Genomic DNA, 16,510 nt, shown 5'->3' with positions numbered 1-16,510 from the left:
TCAGTTGCTGGGCAAACATGCTGTAGGCTTACCTTATTCCCTCTTTCAGCTCATTTCCCCTCTTGCAAACCCTTTCTTTCACCCTTAGACTACCCAGTTTAGACCAGAAAGAGTAAGGCCTTCTTCTATATGTCGCATATGTCCTGTGTGCTGGTGCCACCTGGGCTTACCCAAAACCAATTCCAAACCAAAAGACTGACCCCAAAACACCTGAACACTCTCATCAGATTTTTTTGGTAGTTATTTTAACCTGATCCTTTCCTCATTTTATATTAGTTTGTTTAATAAAAATTCACGGAATTTAATGGAATTAAACTAACCTAAACCAGGGAGAAATGGAAAAAATACGCAGGACTAAGTTACTAAATTGGATGAGACACCCAAAATGCTTTTTTCATGACAAGGGGGATCAGGTTACCAAATCATATGAGGTATTCTGGAAATACCTACATGTAAATTAAATATTTCCATTCTAAGCCCATCTGTACAAACAACTTTAATTCCTTTCCCCTTCAGTTTTAGTTAAAGTTCTAAATTATTTTATATTCCCTTAAATGAAGCTTTAGAGAAACCTTCTCCACATCAAATCAGCTGAATAACACTCAACAAAAAGAATATAACTGATATCTAAAAGTTTTACTGTGAAAATGGAGGGAGAAGGGGGAGCTTGGGGAATGGGGGAGACAGAAGCTTTTTACAGGGCTTTTTTTTTTTTCCAGGGTCTAGATCCTGTGGGAGCAACTTGTACAGCCTTTTAATATGCCTGGCTGGATTACTGTTGATCTAAAAAAGCAACGTCCTCTCAGTATTGTTTTGTGCTGACTGCCTCTTAAGGTGAGACTTGATAAGCAACCAAGGGGGGGAAGTTTCCAAGAAAAAATTGTTGGACTCACAATTCACATGTGAACTGAAACACCTGAAAAGTCTAGCAGCTGTCCTGCTCCTAAAAGCTGAAAAAGGGAAAAGTGGAGTGGGCCATAAAATTTCCTTAATACAATTGGATAGATCTATTAAGCACTCAGCTGACTGGCAGCAAAAGCAGCACTGGGCACCGTAGGGGCCCAGTCACGACACCCCCACAAAACCCCAACACACCAACTAACCTAGAAGCATGAAGCGTGTCAGTTTATATTTATAAAGCAGCTCTGAATGCCCTCTGCATCAGACTCTAACTTCTTGTATACATACATGCATGCACACACCCTCCCAATCTTCACATAATAAAATAGCAAAGCACGGAGCAGGGAGTCGGCAAGGACTTCAAACCATAAAATGAGTGCTCCAGAGGGACAGGATTCACAAGTGTACAGGCCCTCAGTTACCAGCCCCAGGGGCACCTCTGGTGCAGGGGGCCACATGCCTTGGCAGACCCCGCGTGTAATTATTTCATTGCGGCTGAGCGCTGGGCCTATCTGCTGACTTCCTTCTCCAAGACAAAAATCTCTCAAAAGGCCTGTTGGCTTTCATTTAGTTTTCCGTTGTATGGCAATAGAAATAGCTAAGAAATATCCTGATTTTAAATACGCTTCAATTAGCAGGGGAATGGTTAAATATATATATATATATTGTGAGCAGTATCTGTGATTTTGTAACTAAACTAGCAGCTTGTCTACAGACACTTTGGACATAACCAGGATGGGGCTGGGAAGCTTGGGCTTGTTCTCATGCAGTTGGGCTGTGGCATGGAGCCTGCATTTGCCCTGTGCCTGCAGTGTGGGGGGGGCGGGGGGCCTTCGGACTTTAAATGGACTTCGCCCTTAGAAGCTGGTGAAGGGCCTGGAGCACAAGTCCTGTGAGGAGCGGCTGAGGGCACTGGGGTTGTTTAGTCTGGAGAAGAGAAGGCTCAGGGGAGACCTCATTGCTCTCTGCAACTACCTGAAAGGAAGGTGTGGGTCGGCCTCTTCTCACAGGTAACTAGTGATAGGACTAGAGGGAGTGGCCTCAAGTTGGGCCAGGGGAGGTTCAGGTTGGAAATGAGGAGACATTTCTTCTCAGAAAGAGCAGTCAGGCATTGGGACGGGTTGCCCAGGGAGGTGGTGGAGTCACCGTCCCTGGGGGTGTTCATGAAAAGGTTGGACGTGGTGCTTAGGGACATGGTTTAGTGGGTGACATTGGTGGTAGGGGGATGGTTGGACCAGAGGTCTTGGAGGTCTTTTCCAACCTTAATGATTCTACGAATCTGTGATTAGTGACCACTAGTTGTCAAGTCAATTGAATGCCCAAATACAAGTTTATGAACTATCACCTAATGTACACATGAGCATGCTTTTCCCATCTAGACCAGATGAAGCTAAACATACCCACAGTCAAATAACACCCACAGGTAGAAACTAACATCTTCATATACCTAATACAAAAATGGCTAAATGAGCTACGGTGAAAACTAGATATATGCTTTAAGCACAAAAAATCTCTTTGCATTTGATATAAAATTAAACCTAAGAGAAGATTTCAGCACAAGGAGTTCCTTGATTATAGTTATTTAATCTAAATTGAAGTTTGATAATAACTATCCTCTTTACCCTGCCCCCCCGCACTCCTCCACAGCCCCCTTCCATCAAGTCCATCCCCAAAGCACCGAGAACACATTTTGCTGCACACAGCATTACTGCTACAAAAGCTGCAAATTGAGATGGCTCCTGATTTCCTGAGGGGTTTTACACCCCTCCCACCTCCCTCTCAGCTTCCAAACCTCTTCTGTACTCCTTGTAATCTATTTGGTCCCACCACGCTGCGCGAGGCAACATTAATCCCCTCAGCACGATGATCAGAGCTGCGGTTCGTTTCCCCCTGGTCTATGGGCTGTCTACACGACGAAGTGGAAGATTAGAGCGCAGGACACTATTAACCTGAAGCTTCCCCCAGGTGATAGCTTGGGAGGGGAGGAAGAACAGCCAAGTTTACAAAGATTCCTGGACAAATGAGTAAGTTCAAAGTAAAAAGCACTAGGAAAGATCCAGCTACTTTGGAGAAAAATTTTGCAGCGACACGCAGCTATGGGTAATTCTCATTTGGGTGGAACATCCCTGGCTTTCACTGCAGAGCTTACTGCAGCAGTATCAGGACATAAGCCTTGCCTGGATATATACCCAAATAAGAATTAAGATGTGAGCAAAACATCAGCTGCATCAAAATCTTGTGCTTACTCAGGCGCTAATCAAGTGGTCAGCCAGCAGCGCCTCTTAAAAAGCTTCTTAGAGCAAAACTTTAGAGGGTTCACTGGAAAAGTTTACACGTAAGTTGTTTTTATTGTCTCTACCCTAAAGTATCTTTAAAAAGTATCTTTAAAGTATCTTTAAAAACAGAAACAATTGACATAGCCTAGGCCAATTCTCTCTTCTAAGCATATTCCTGGGAGGAAAATAAAAAGTCAGAGCTCAGATACCATCACAGTGACAGGATCAAGTCTTGAGATTCCTGCTCAAACCACTTCCCAGCAAATCTGCACGTCAGCTCTTCATGCTGCAGAGAGCTGTGTTCAGGACTGTGCCTTTAGAAAGTTTTTAGTATACAACATTTGGTTGTACAATATAAAGCGTTCAACGGAGATGGAAGGAATGCATGAAGTCAGGTGTCAGCCACACAGGAGGTCTGCTGTGTGCCCACCACTGGGATCCTCAGGCTCAAAGCTGTCTTTATCAGGTATCTTTAATGGATTAATACAGAAAGCAGTTTCCTGAATGAGATGACTGGTGCCTAAATGCCATGTTACCTCCCCCATAATGGGATGGGTGGAGGCAACACGGTGCCCAAAGCCCTGTGCCTTGGGAAGAAGTTGGGGGAGAGACGCAGCCCAGAGCCAGGGACCTTTGAAAAGATGTGGACCTAATCATCCTCATATCATTTAAATCCATAACAAAACTGGAAGGAGATACAGGTAAGTTGTTTTCAGGCAAAGTGCTTCAATATTTTTACTATCACTAAATGCTTTTGTTCAAGTCCCTCTACTACTTGAGAAAGCAGCACAGGGCACTGAGCAGTGACACAGCCGGTGCCCACAGAGCAGTGCTAAGTGCCTTCTGCAGATCAGCTCCCGACAGTTTTAAACCTTCAGTTTGCAGTTCATAGAATCATTAAGGTTGGAAAACACTACCCTTTCTGAGAAGCAGTGGCTTCTTCAGCCTGGGTAGACACATCCATGAGCAAGCTTCTTACAGGATACGTCTTGCCTGTTTAGAAAAATGTTCTACTCAGCATTTCGCTAGAAGATTTGCTCGGGTTTGCCTTAAGAGACTTGAAGCACAGGTGAAGGATTTTCCAGTTCTATTTTTTTCACTAGGAATACATGTGGGACAACCAAAGCAATTCAAAAATTCCTAACAGATCTGTCGTCTTCCATTGAGAGATGACATTGAAAAATGAAGTGATATCATCTTCAAAAATAAATATTTTACTTAGAAGCCCATTTTGGTAACAGTATTTTTAAAAACTTGATTGTTTCCAAACCACAGATGAAAAATAAATGTAGTCTCAATATTAATTGAGGTTATCGACTGTATATAGAAAACATTATTAATAAAGAACAAGGTTAAATAATTTATAAGAGATGAGCTTATAATCAGACCACGTTACAAGGCCATCTGCCCTCCCTGTACATCTGCCCACCTGAGCACAGCTTGGTACTGGTTCTCCCTCTCCTCTGCTCCCTCTACGCCTTTTTTTCCCCCCTTAAACCAAGGGAGCCTGGAGCATTTCTATTGCAAACTGCATACGTCTCCCACCCCTAATTCAATGAAAGGTATTCTTTTAAGACATTCTTACTCAAACAGATAATGTTAATTTGTGAAAAAAAAAAAAGGGAAAGCAACGAAGGAAGCTGTTTCAAGTATTACCTCCTGCTTCCACGCCGTAACAGGGATTAAACACAGACATTAATGTCTTTAACATGAAACATTAATTTGATATTCTGCTTCCTTGAAATGCCTCGTTAATGCAACACAAGAGGCTCTCAAGAGCCTACCTTTATTGCAGTGAACATGATTTTACCCTGTTCTATCGTAAAATGCACCAGTACTTCAAAATGCTCAGTGACCTCATCTTCAGAGAAGGCAGAGATGGGACACAGCCCAGAAAAAGCTGAGAGCTATCAATAACACTGACATTTAAGTATATGCACTGATCCTCATAAAGAGGAGCAAGGTAAATTAAAGCACCACTACGAGTAGCATTCAGAAAGCAAGGAATGTTACCGTGACATCATACTTAGCGGCTTTTAATTAGACTTTGATTTCTTCTGACACACACCGGTGTGCAGACTTCAACCACATGTCATCCAAGCGAGGGCTGGTCTTGAATCACATCCACAAGGCTCTGAGACATCTTGCACAGACTTGAAACAGTAATGAAGAAAAGCACGCACACATCGTGTTGACTCAAAACGTGCCTTACACTGAATGCTTTTCATTTACCAAGCACTTCAAATCTACTTCGCCTGCTGACATCCAGGTTTCCCAGGGACTGGCTCTGGTGCAGTACTTACAGCTCTGGAGACAGCACTAAGTGAACTGATGGATAGCCTGATGTTCATAAAAAGCACCAAAGGAATTCATCTGCCTAGGTGTAAGTGCCTCCAACGGAGACATCTCTATCTTCTGCTCATGGCACACTCCTTTTATAGTCAGTGGAGAAAAAATAGGCACTTGTGGAGTGCAATCCATCTGGCCTGCTTTAGACATGTACTTTAAGGGCGCAGTTCATTTTCTCTTACAAGTTGCCCTTTCTCTCTCCACCTAGGTAAAGGGGCTGAAGCTGACTAGCTCACACCAATATGCCTGCTACAAATGGGATGAAACCCATTTTACATTACTGCAGTGCTAAATACTCCCCAGGTACAGGAGCTTTTCCCCTCTTGAATGCTTGTTTGGCAAGGCTGAACACCCACTTGGTCCCTCCACAGGCACCTGGCGTTGAACAAATTGATCTGTGATGCCCTCCTTCCCTTCTCTTGCAATTCCCACTTCCTCACTTTAATTCCTGCTCTTGCCAATTCTTTCCCATGGTATTTTCCTGGCTCAAGCTCTTTTGAAAAAACAATTGGATGCGTTATCAAACCTCTACCAGCTTTTGTAAAAACATCCACAGCTTCATCCCTCTTTGTCATTCCAGCTGTGATTGCATTTCTCCACGCCCTGCTCATTTTTCCTGAGCAGACCATCCTCCAAACTGCCTTCACTGATGCAAATTTATCATACTGATTTCAAGACTATTTGCAAACATAAAAAACGTTCTATATTATATTTTACTTACCAGGAGTCTTTCTTCATCTTGTTTTAACTACAAAAAAAGTCTTCCTTCAGTTCTTTAGCCTCACTGACATGCTTGTCGCATACTCGACTTTCTGAGCAAGTATTAACTCAAAATTTCAGGCTATGCAGAACAGTTTTTTAATGCTTTCAATGCTTAGAATAACTCTATACATCACAACACACGCTCACACCTCTGCATACATGCTTATAGAACACTTAGCAACTCTTTTTAATTTACCAGGTACCAAATAGTTCCTTCTGCTTCACTTTAGGAATAATAGAAATGTCTTCTTTAACATAAAGCTGTCTCGATAATCATAAAGCCACTGAATCATGCACAGCCTTCTGAAGAGGAAGGCTCAAATTCTTTTATTACCTTTTTATCACAAAACCAAAGATGTTTGCTCTCAATATATACATTCCCTTTTCAATATCACTGGAGAATTCCTCACTTGCATTCCATTATCTCTGCAATTCATTTGTCACTCGCTGTTGCCACTGAAGTGATTTCCACAGGGCAAGGACTATGAAATAATCTCCTTATAAGCTGGATTCAGTGTATTTAGCAGTGTGATATAATACACGGTGCCCGAGCGAATGCAGGGTTAAGTTTCAAGTCAACATCTTTGCGCTCTTTGATATCGCTCCTGCCTGTTTCCATCTCGCTTGCTGTTCCCCCAGCCTGCTTTACGGGACAAAGATAAAACATGAAAAACCTACTTTGGAAAACGAAGCGTTTGGAAAGTGATGAGTTGGCATAAACACGGTGTTGAATGGGAAACTGTTTTGCATTTTTAACTATAACAGTCGCTAGTGGCAAAAGCTATAATAGGTTTTTTAAGTGAAACTAATGTATCAAATTAATTTTGAGCTTCCCTCACCCCAAACTGATTAAGGCACTTTCATTTCCATGCTAATCAGGCTGAGCAGTTCATATGCAGGAGAGAAATCTCTCTTTTCCTAATGACAAAGCAAAAAAAATTCATTCTGAAGCATACAGACGAGCGCCTTCATAACCTCAAGCGCACGCACGGGGAGAGCACACGCGTTTCATCCAGCACAGCTGCTTACAGAGTTTTGAAACACTTGGTGACATTCAGTGACAACGGAGACTGTGGCAATTAATGAGCACTTCAGCCCATTGAGAGGGATTGTGCCCTGCGGTGAAGCCAGCCTAAATGGAGAGAGCCACGCTGGGCACCTGCCTCTAGGACAGCAGAGGAGCCCCGTTAGCCCCAACCATTACTGCTGCACACCTCTGCTTCTCCCAGTACCAACCTTACACCTGAGAAATAAACCCTGAACACTGGTGAGGGAGGAAGATGAAGTGTGACGTAGCTATTAGATTTGAGATGTCTTTCTGACAGCTTCATTTCTTCCTTCTGATTTCTAGTAACACAGCATGACTCATTTTCCTTCCCCTCCGAAAAAAAGTCACCTGGAATTTAAAATGATAACACACAAAAATGATCAACTTGCAACTCCGTACTACTTTTCAAAGTCAGAGGATCTCTGAATGGGTGCTCCTGGAAGAGACTGATGGAGTCTCAAGCAGGTTGCCTTACCCAGTAATCATCGTGAGAGGGCTGTAGTGTAACAGAATATCGTGCTGAAGGGTCACTAACCACAATGAAAACACCACCCATTTAAGAAAAGTGAGACTTACAATTTCAGAATTACCAGTACACCTCAGAGGTCAGAATGCTGCTGTACCCGTGAAAAAAAATGATGGTCCCTCCTGCCCCCAATTCATTTCATGACAACACTGAAGTCCAAGGTATTTCCCACCCTTCCCTGCAGTCAAGCCCCTATTTAACAAGAACAAAAGTCAAGTCTGAAGCTTGAAGTCAAGTCCCCAAACCCTTAAGCACTAGAAAAGAAGTGAATTTCCAGTTTTCAAAGCTCTCAACAGCTAGGGAAGTTGAGCACCAGTGTGTGCACACCAAGATTAAAAAAAAAATTATGCCACTTTTAGACAGAAAAGATACTGACACCTGGAAGTCTGACTGGAACCAGCTCCCTTTTATTTCTGCGTCTTGGTAAACTATTAAATCTGCACTCTGTTCAAAGGCAGGTTAAGTATTAACTTCAAGAAAACTATTCAAAGCATGCTTACTATGTGTGAGGGTGTTCAAACACTGGAACAGGCTTCCTAGCAAGGTGGTTGATGCCCCGTGCCTGTCTGTGCTCAACAGGGATTTGGACAGTGCCCTGAAGAATACGCTTCAACTTCTTGTTAGCCCTGCAGTTGTCAGGCAGTTGGACTTGGTCTTTGAGGACCGTTCCAAACAAACTTTTCTTTACTACTCCAGAATGAAGCAGGGAAGGTAAAGAGAAAAAAGAATTAATATTCCAGAGCAAAGTCAGATTAACTTGAAGCATTAGAATACATTACCTACGGTAGAAAAGTTCTTTCGTTGTGCTCATTCGTTAACTGTACAAGTTAATATGACCAAATTTACACCAGGAAAGTTTAGTGATAGTATCTCTGCCAACGGCCGGTCACTAACGTTGGCGTATTTCTAGGAGACATGCCCCACTAACACACTGTTTCGATGCATGACTGTCCTAGCAAGGACAAGGTGCCCTGTGCAGAGGCATCCCCGTGCCAGGGGATGGATGCTACCGTCTGGGAACTCTTTCAGGATGTTGGGGCAATGCTCCTCCAGGACATCTGGATCCATCACCTCCAGCTTGCCACAGTTCTCTCTTCCTCAGTGATGAAGTTTTTCCTGCAGTCCTATCTGCTTTCTCACAAAACTGAGCATCTTTACATGTTTCCAACATATTCACATCTCAGGGAACGTTTCAGAAATCAGGTTTAAGATGGAGAATCACTGTTGTTTGTGAACCAAACAGCTATGAATAGCAGCTACTTATGTAGCAGCAAAACAGAAAAAACAGCAGGGTGAACATAGCACACATTGGTCCCCTGCACCCCTCATTTTGAAGCTCCTTTCAAACCTGAGGACTCCACTGCAAAGGAGAACGCGTGGAACTGATAGCCCACACCTCGGGTGTCACACGGGGCACCAGCACATGACCTGCTTTAACACAAGGGTAAAAGCCTAGCAAGCCTCACCTGCCTCTGTTTTTTCCAGACTTGCACTGACTTCTGGATTATGCTTGTGGAATTATGCTGCTTTTTAAAGATTCAAGCTGGCCACCTCGCTATTATTAAAAGAAATCTTCAGGGATTTTGAGAAAAATGTATCAAAGAAACTGCTGTTCTCATTTCCTGAATGCGACTCAAATCTCAGAGCCGATTTTCTTTTGTACATATGATTTTTAGTTTTAGTCTCATCCGTGTTTCTGACCTAACAGTACAGACAGAGGTCCAGGAGCACAGAACAGTCGAGAAAGCACAAGTATTTTGATTAAAAACCCAAACTAGGCCAACAATTTTGCTTCTTAAGTTAGACTGCAGTGCAGTACAGAACTAGGAGCCAGGTCTTCAAGATGTCAAACCTTTGCACCTTTATAAAAAGGCCACAAAATGCTGAAGTTAGTGCTAAGTAACAAATGCCAGGATACATTGTCCCTTCCACCACCCCTTTTACTTAATGAGAGTAAAACAAGATACCCGAACAGACATCACGAGGAGTTTTAGAACAGGACAGAGAGAGTAGGTACATTTTAAAAAGTTAGCCTGCTGAAAGCAGGCAGCGGGATATTGCCTGAAGGAGCTTCTTTCCTGCAGTTAAGGAACCAGCTTTGACAACTTTCAGCTGACATTATAATGAGCCCTTTTCTATTAACTATTGCTCTTGTAAGGGGAAATGCTGGGCAACTGAGAGGCAGCACAAACTACCAGCCCATTACCAGGAGCAGAGGACAGGAGGTTTCCTGCACGTTCATTTTTATACCAGACTGGTCAAGAATAAAAGAGGATAGTTTCCCCTCACTGCTACAGCGATTTTAAGCACTGGACTGCTTCAGACCATTAGTGCCACAGTAACACTGAACTGGAGAAAGTCCAGCTTATTAGTGCCGATGGAAGTGAAGCATCAGACAGAGCTACCTTATTATTGCTAAGGTAAAACATGCATGGCCTGGGCTACTACCGAAAGCGGTAAGTGAACCAGACCATATGAAACAGCTCCTTTAAAAGTTACCTGGGGAAACGTGGGGGGGAAGAACTGCTAGGAGTTGAACTGTATTCACAGATACTCTTTGTGACTCAAGCAAGATTAAAGGTAGAAAACCTATGAGAAAAAGAAATGACTTCCCAATGCTGAAAATATTCATGGTCTTTATAGGCAGCAGGAAAGGTGCTTTTGTGAATGAGACAGAATACTCTCCACATATACCAGAATATATCTGTACGGGTAAGCAGATGCTTTCTTTTTTAAACCCAGCCACGAAAAGTAAGTCAGCTCACGGTGCTTTCTGACTAAGAAAGGCTTTAGTAGAGCCTATACTCATCTGATGATTATAAAATGGCTTTTGTAGCAGCATGCACTGTTTTTTTCTTTTCTTCCCCCCCCCCCCCCCCCTTTTTTTTTTTTAAAGTTACACGCCAAGACTTGGACTTCACTCAGTTCATGTAAATCTGTCTACTGTATGTAAGATTGAGTTCATGTATTTAACATCGACAAAATTCAAAACAGCAACTCATTTTCTAAATAGAACACAGTGAGAAAAACCCCATCAGACCATCAGTAATCGAGGTAAAAGGCGAGCTCATTAAACATGACCGCTTCTGTACTCATGGCAACTGGAAAGCTCTTGAGAGAAGTTGCAGAAGCTGAACACAGAACTGGTAACGTGAAAAGCTCTGATGCCTGAAAGATTCAGCAGACGTACAGCACTTTCTCTGAGCTCCTGCTAACTCTGCAACTTAAAACTACAATGCAGGTTACAAGGCACACTAAACCACATACTATATTTTAGACTCTGAGCCAAAAAAGAGCCAAAGGGAAGGGAGGAGGAGAAGAAGAAATATGCAACAATAGGCAAGAGACTGATCACAAGTCTCCAAAAATCAGAGGTGCTGATTCTTTTGATGACAATTAACTGAGTATGGGAATTCACAGGGTTTACATGGTGCAGATTGTAAGCTAACTGCAAACAAAGGCAGCTGTCTTGCTGGGCTGCCAATATGCATCTTCAGGGCACTGAATTTTCCTTAAAGTAAGTTTTGAAAGGCAACTTCACCTTCTCTACATCCATACAATTCTCTCCATCCCTGCCACAGCATTTCACTTTCTCCTAATAGGGTCAGAGTAGCATTGCTAGACATTTGCTGGCACGGATGTGCAAGGCATAGTCAAGGGTTTCTACTGCAAAATTCCAGGAGGGCTCAGCAACTTCGAACATTAAAGTATCAAAACACTCAGTTCATGAACATAGAAAGATATTACATGAGCAGCTCTCCCATGAGTATAACGGAAAAACATCAAGATTACAGTCTACAAATAGCCTTACAGTCACTCTTGATCATGACTAAGAATCAAAGCTAACACTTCAGATTAAAAATCTTTAAAAACAGATTGAATGCCAAAAAAGTAAATTACTAAATCTTAGACGTGAAAGAAAAAATAAAAAAACTACATGGAACAAAAAATCTGCTTAGTCTCTAAATGCATTTGGCTCTAATTGTACTGTAGATTCCCTGTTGTTTAATTTTTTAGGAATACAGCTTTTTGTTCTCATTTACACTTTTCATCCCCAGCACAAACAACCCAAACACAAGCCAACATGCTGGAACAGGGCAAAGCAATTAGCCCAAGTGAGAATCCAAGTGCTTAAATGCATTTGAGACATAATGAATACGTTATTTTTCATATAAAATATAATCCACTTGAGTAAGGTCAAGCTTACAGTGTCCAGCTGGTAATAGTTAGAGAAGCCTGAGGGTCCATTCTGCTCAACACCATCAGCAACACAGATGCTGACAAAAAGGATACCCTCAGCAAGTCTGCAGATGACACTTGGGACCTAGATAATGAGCAATCATGGTGCTTTGATTCACAGGGATCTTGAGAAAACCGGGGCCAAACCTCATGAAGCTCACATGGAGAAAGGCAAAGTCCACATCTGGGACAGAAGAACCGCATGCATTGGTGCAGGATGGGAAGACCGAGTAGCAGACCTGCTGGAAAGGACCTCAGAGTTATGGCTGGCAGCAGCTTCAATGAGACTAAAGTGCACTTTTACCGCCATTAAGTTTGGGTACTGAGTACATTAGGAGTGTGACCAGGACACAGACAGAAGTTACTACCACTTCTCTCCTCAACACAGCTGATGCAACATCTGTAAGACACCCAGGTTTGGACCCCAAGTTGCAAAGGAATGCTGAGAAACTGGAAAGAGTCCAGCAGAGAGTTACGACGATGGTCAGGGTTCTAAAACGCATGAACTGTAAGAAGCAGTTGTGTCACTTGGGCTTGTGCAGCCTGGTGAAGAGGCAGCCAAGGGGTGGAGAACAGCTACTCAAAGTGGAGTCTCAACCTCATCATGTCAAACAACGTAAGAAGGGGCAACAGCCACAGATCGCAAATCAGGAGGTGGAGGTTGGATATCAGTGACGTTTTCATGAAGGTATCGAGCAATGGAACAGACTTGCCAGGAAGGTTGTGGAATCTCTGCTCGTAAAGAGTTTTTCATGGTTCAACTGAAGAAAGTCATGGCTAGCAGGATCTACTGGGGACGGCAATAATCCTGCCTTGAGCAAGAGGTTGACCAGGCCTCCAGAGGTCCCCTCCATCTAAACTGTTTTATCATTAAAGTTTCCATTTAGTGACAATGCTGGGACTTTACTACTGAAGAAGTGATATTGTCTCTAAAGCGAGTTCCCATGTGGTTCTGTCACGCACGATGAGGCCTGAATTTCCTACAGGTATGTTTAATACACGTGCTGCATTGCTATTAAGCACGTCTCCAGTGAGAGACAGTGTTAACTAGGAGCTGCAGTAGGGGAAAGGCAGCGTGGAGCCTCATCATCTTCCCCTGCATGTAGTTATCATCCTACGCTACTGAAGCATGTTCTCCAGGTAAACAATCTTCTCCCTCTGGCCTTGCCTTTCCTTCTCCATCAGCACTTCAGACTTCACAGTCACATCGTCCCCTTTCTTGTGGCTGAATAAATCCACTGGTGTTGAAATTTACATAACTTTGTGCCTCTTTTCCTTAACTTTGGATTTTGGTACTTTAACAGTAGGTATACATCAGATGGTAACATGCGTTAGACTTGGCAACTTTAAATAAGTTAATGTTGCTTTGGGATAGGTACTATAAAATTTCTTAAATATTTTTTACGCCACAGACTCTTCAGGAAAAAAAACCACACACATCTGGTATAAAAGCCAACCCACTGAAAGAAATAAACAAGATCTCTTGAGAAAGCTAGACAGCCAGAAATTGCTCTGATCCAGCAAGTAGTTGTTCTACATGGTAAAGATTCCCTCCAAAAGGGTCAGCTAACAAGAAGTTTGATTTTCATTTTGTTTTAAATTATCATTTTTCTCATTAGTGCATAATGTCTGATCATAACCCTGCTTTCGGAGAAAGTCAGATTGCGTGGTAACAGACATTTCTAGTTTCTCTCCCTCACCTTTGCTGGAGAAAAAGAAAACTGAGGACTAGATCTAATTCTCCTAATTAAAGAGAACTGATCAGGAATAAACAGTAGAACAGTTTCAGGAAACTGCTCATTAGTCTCTTTTCTATGTAACAGCTGCTGTGAAACTTTGGCATATATATTAGCATTAGGAAGATTCCAGCTGTCATACCTTTTTGTGTTTCATTGCGAAAAAGAGATTTGACCGAAGAGCTGGAATGGAGGTCATTAGACAAACAAAACGCCTTTCTGTTGCACATAAACTTCATGGACAACATTAAGATTTCCCAGCCTTTTATATCTGAGCCACATCTCAATTCCTGCCTCTTCCCATGTTTGACTACATATCCACGGCATCTACAGAACATCATAAATAAGACCACTATTAGGAAAGCCACAGATGCATTTTAAGTGGCTCTTTACTCCACTTAATAGCTAATTACTATGTGCCCAATCTAAAGTTTACTGACATCAGAAATTCTTCCACTGATTTTAATGAGACTTGAATAAGGTCCAGATGATCAGTCAAACATTTGGAGAATCCAGGTCTACAAAGAAGTCCACCTTAAGAAAAGTTTCCGAAGGAAGTCAGATCCAAGTGTTCTGCAGCAATTCTGAATATTTAGCTTTAGCAACTGCCGCTGCGTGACTATTTCAGCAAAGGCAGATAAAGAAATCAGCTCAGTCGTGCTGGCTAATCAATGAACAGAGCAAACCATCCCAAGTGCCACTGAGCATCCTCTCTCTATTTGTAGCATTTGCCTCATTGCTAGAGATAAAGGAATTAAAATTAAGAAAGAAAAAAAAAAGGGAAGGGGGGGGAACCTTTTACAAGTGTGTAATTTGAACTGCAATAATTGCTAGTACAAGCAGGCTCATTTTCAAATATACGTGGGTCAGAAATAACAGCACACCTCAAAGCAGCTGCGGTCATACTGTTTACTCTCCTTTTTGACTTAAAAGCCTTTTCCTCTGTCAACAGTTCTTAATGCAGAACCACCTACATGTATGCTAATGCCCAACATGGCAATAACTTCCTTTGATTGATTCAACAGTACTGAAGGCGAAAAAGGAAAAGAGATCAAACCAAGTATTATACAAACAACCAATGTCTTCAATATGGTACATGTCAGCATGAAAGCTGAAAGGAGTCGAACAAGCCAGCTAGTAATGTCTTACATGGTTCTGAAAGTGGCAGTGTTCTTAAGTGCTTGCAGATAAAAGTGTTTTCCTTTAGTTGTGACATCAATTTATAGAGCCCTGTAATATAATGAAAGTGCTTTGATTTAACATGATTTATGAAGGAAAAGCACTTCTCATGTCTTCAGAAAAAGCATAGGAGTTTACAATAAACACAAGATAATTAAGTAATTTTGCAGCCAGTTACTCTCCTGAAATCATAATTAGCAAAAACAAACATGACCTCCCTCTTTCCTTTCCACGCCGCTTAACATTCCTTCTTCTGTCTTCCATTTCACTGCCTCACCTTTCTTTCAACGTCCTTTCACTGGAGAGCTTCCAGTGACAAACTCCTCTGGCATCACTTGAGTAAAGACATCCAGACTTTTGGCTGTTCCCAATACCCTGTTTTGCTGACAGGCTGCTATGGTGTTTACAGAAGAACACTAAGACACACACACACAAACCTGAACAGCCTATGACTCCTTTGAATTTGTATTACATTTTACCCTCCCAGGGTTCAGCAAGACGTCTGCTGGTTTTCTGATGTTTCATCTCTAATTGGAAGTTACTTAACTGCTGAGAAAACTAACCACTGTGGTTACATTTAAATGACCATGTCCCAGATGCACAAAACAGGTAAGGAAAACCAAGTTGTTCCTTTAGATGCAGAGAGGTGACTAAGTTTTCTTCAGGTGACAGGGATAAAGCCAGATGAGATGGAGGTGTTTTACTGCTGAATAAGTGGCAGAATTACAGCAGGAACAGAGTTTGGTGATCAGGATCCACTGTCCTGCTCCTCTCACCTCCCAAAACTACCCTCAAGTGCTGCTTCTGCAGACTCAGGCTTCTTGTTATCTCCCACTCTGACATGGGCATCCTTTTCAGGAAGGGGAAGGGGAACCCAACTACCAAAGCCAGCCCTTAAAGGCACTTACACACATGGAAGCCTATTTTAGGCATCTCGTACAAATCCGGGCACAATAGCTACCTGCCAGCTCTACCAACAACCTTTTGTCTTGGTCTTTCTGTCCTTGACCAGCTAGAAGGCAGATGTCTGCAGACCTTCAGCGCACCAGTTGTTAGGCAAAGCTTTGTAGCACATCGTATTTCTGGACTTCAGAGCTCCTGCTAAGGAAACTGCTCAGTTACGTCCAAAAAGGAAACAATTTTATAAAACAGTAAAGTATAGATGACCCAAAAACGCTTATGCTACTGTATAAACCCATGGTGTATCCACTTTCTTAACAGACATCTCTTATCTCTCAAACTGATAAAAAGAAGTAGAAAAGGTCTAAAAGAGGGAGGCGTGGAAGACCATATATGTGAAAGTACTTTTGAGCAAGGACCATTACCTGAAAAAGGCAACTAAGTCAACACGCTAGAGGTTCATTTGATGAGGTGGCTGCAGGGGAAAAGCAGTCAGGAAATGATTATTCATCAATTCTTAAGTGCAGGAACTTGATGGCATCCAACAAATTTTACCAGACAGACTTAAAAGCAAAAGGAAGTACTTTCTCAGCAC

The 16,510-nt window shown here is 42.3% G+C and overlaps 1 protein-coding gene across 1 annotated transcript in view; it reads right to left on the bottom strand.

Annotated features, from left to right (window-relative positions):
* The window catches only part of ATP8A2 (ATPase phospholipid transporting 8A2), a 290,456-nt gene that overhangs the window by 149,353 nt on the left and 124,593 nt on the right, over nt 1-16,510 (bottom strand). The window lies entirely within an intron of this gene.

The sequence above is a fragment of the Cygnus atratus genome, chromosome 1 (assembly GCF_013377495.2).
Source record: "Cygnus atratus isolate AKBS03 ecotype Queensland, Australia chromosome 1, CAtr_DNAZoo_HiC_assembly, whole genome shotgun sequence".
In the NCBI taxonomy this organism is placed as follows: Eukaryota; Metazoa; Chordata; class Aves; order Anseriformes; family Anatidae; genus Cygnus; species Cygnus atratus.
The sequence above is the reverse complement of the archived record's forward strand: the minus strand, read 5'-3'. Positions and strand labels throughout refer to the sequence as shown.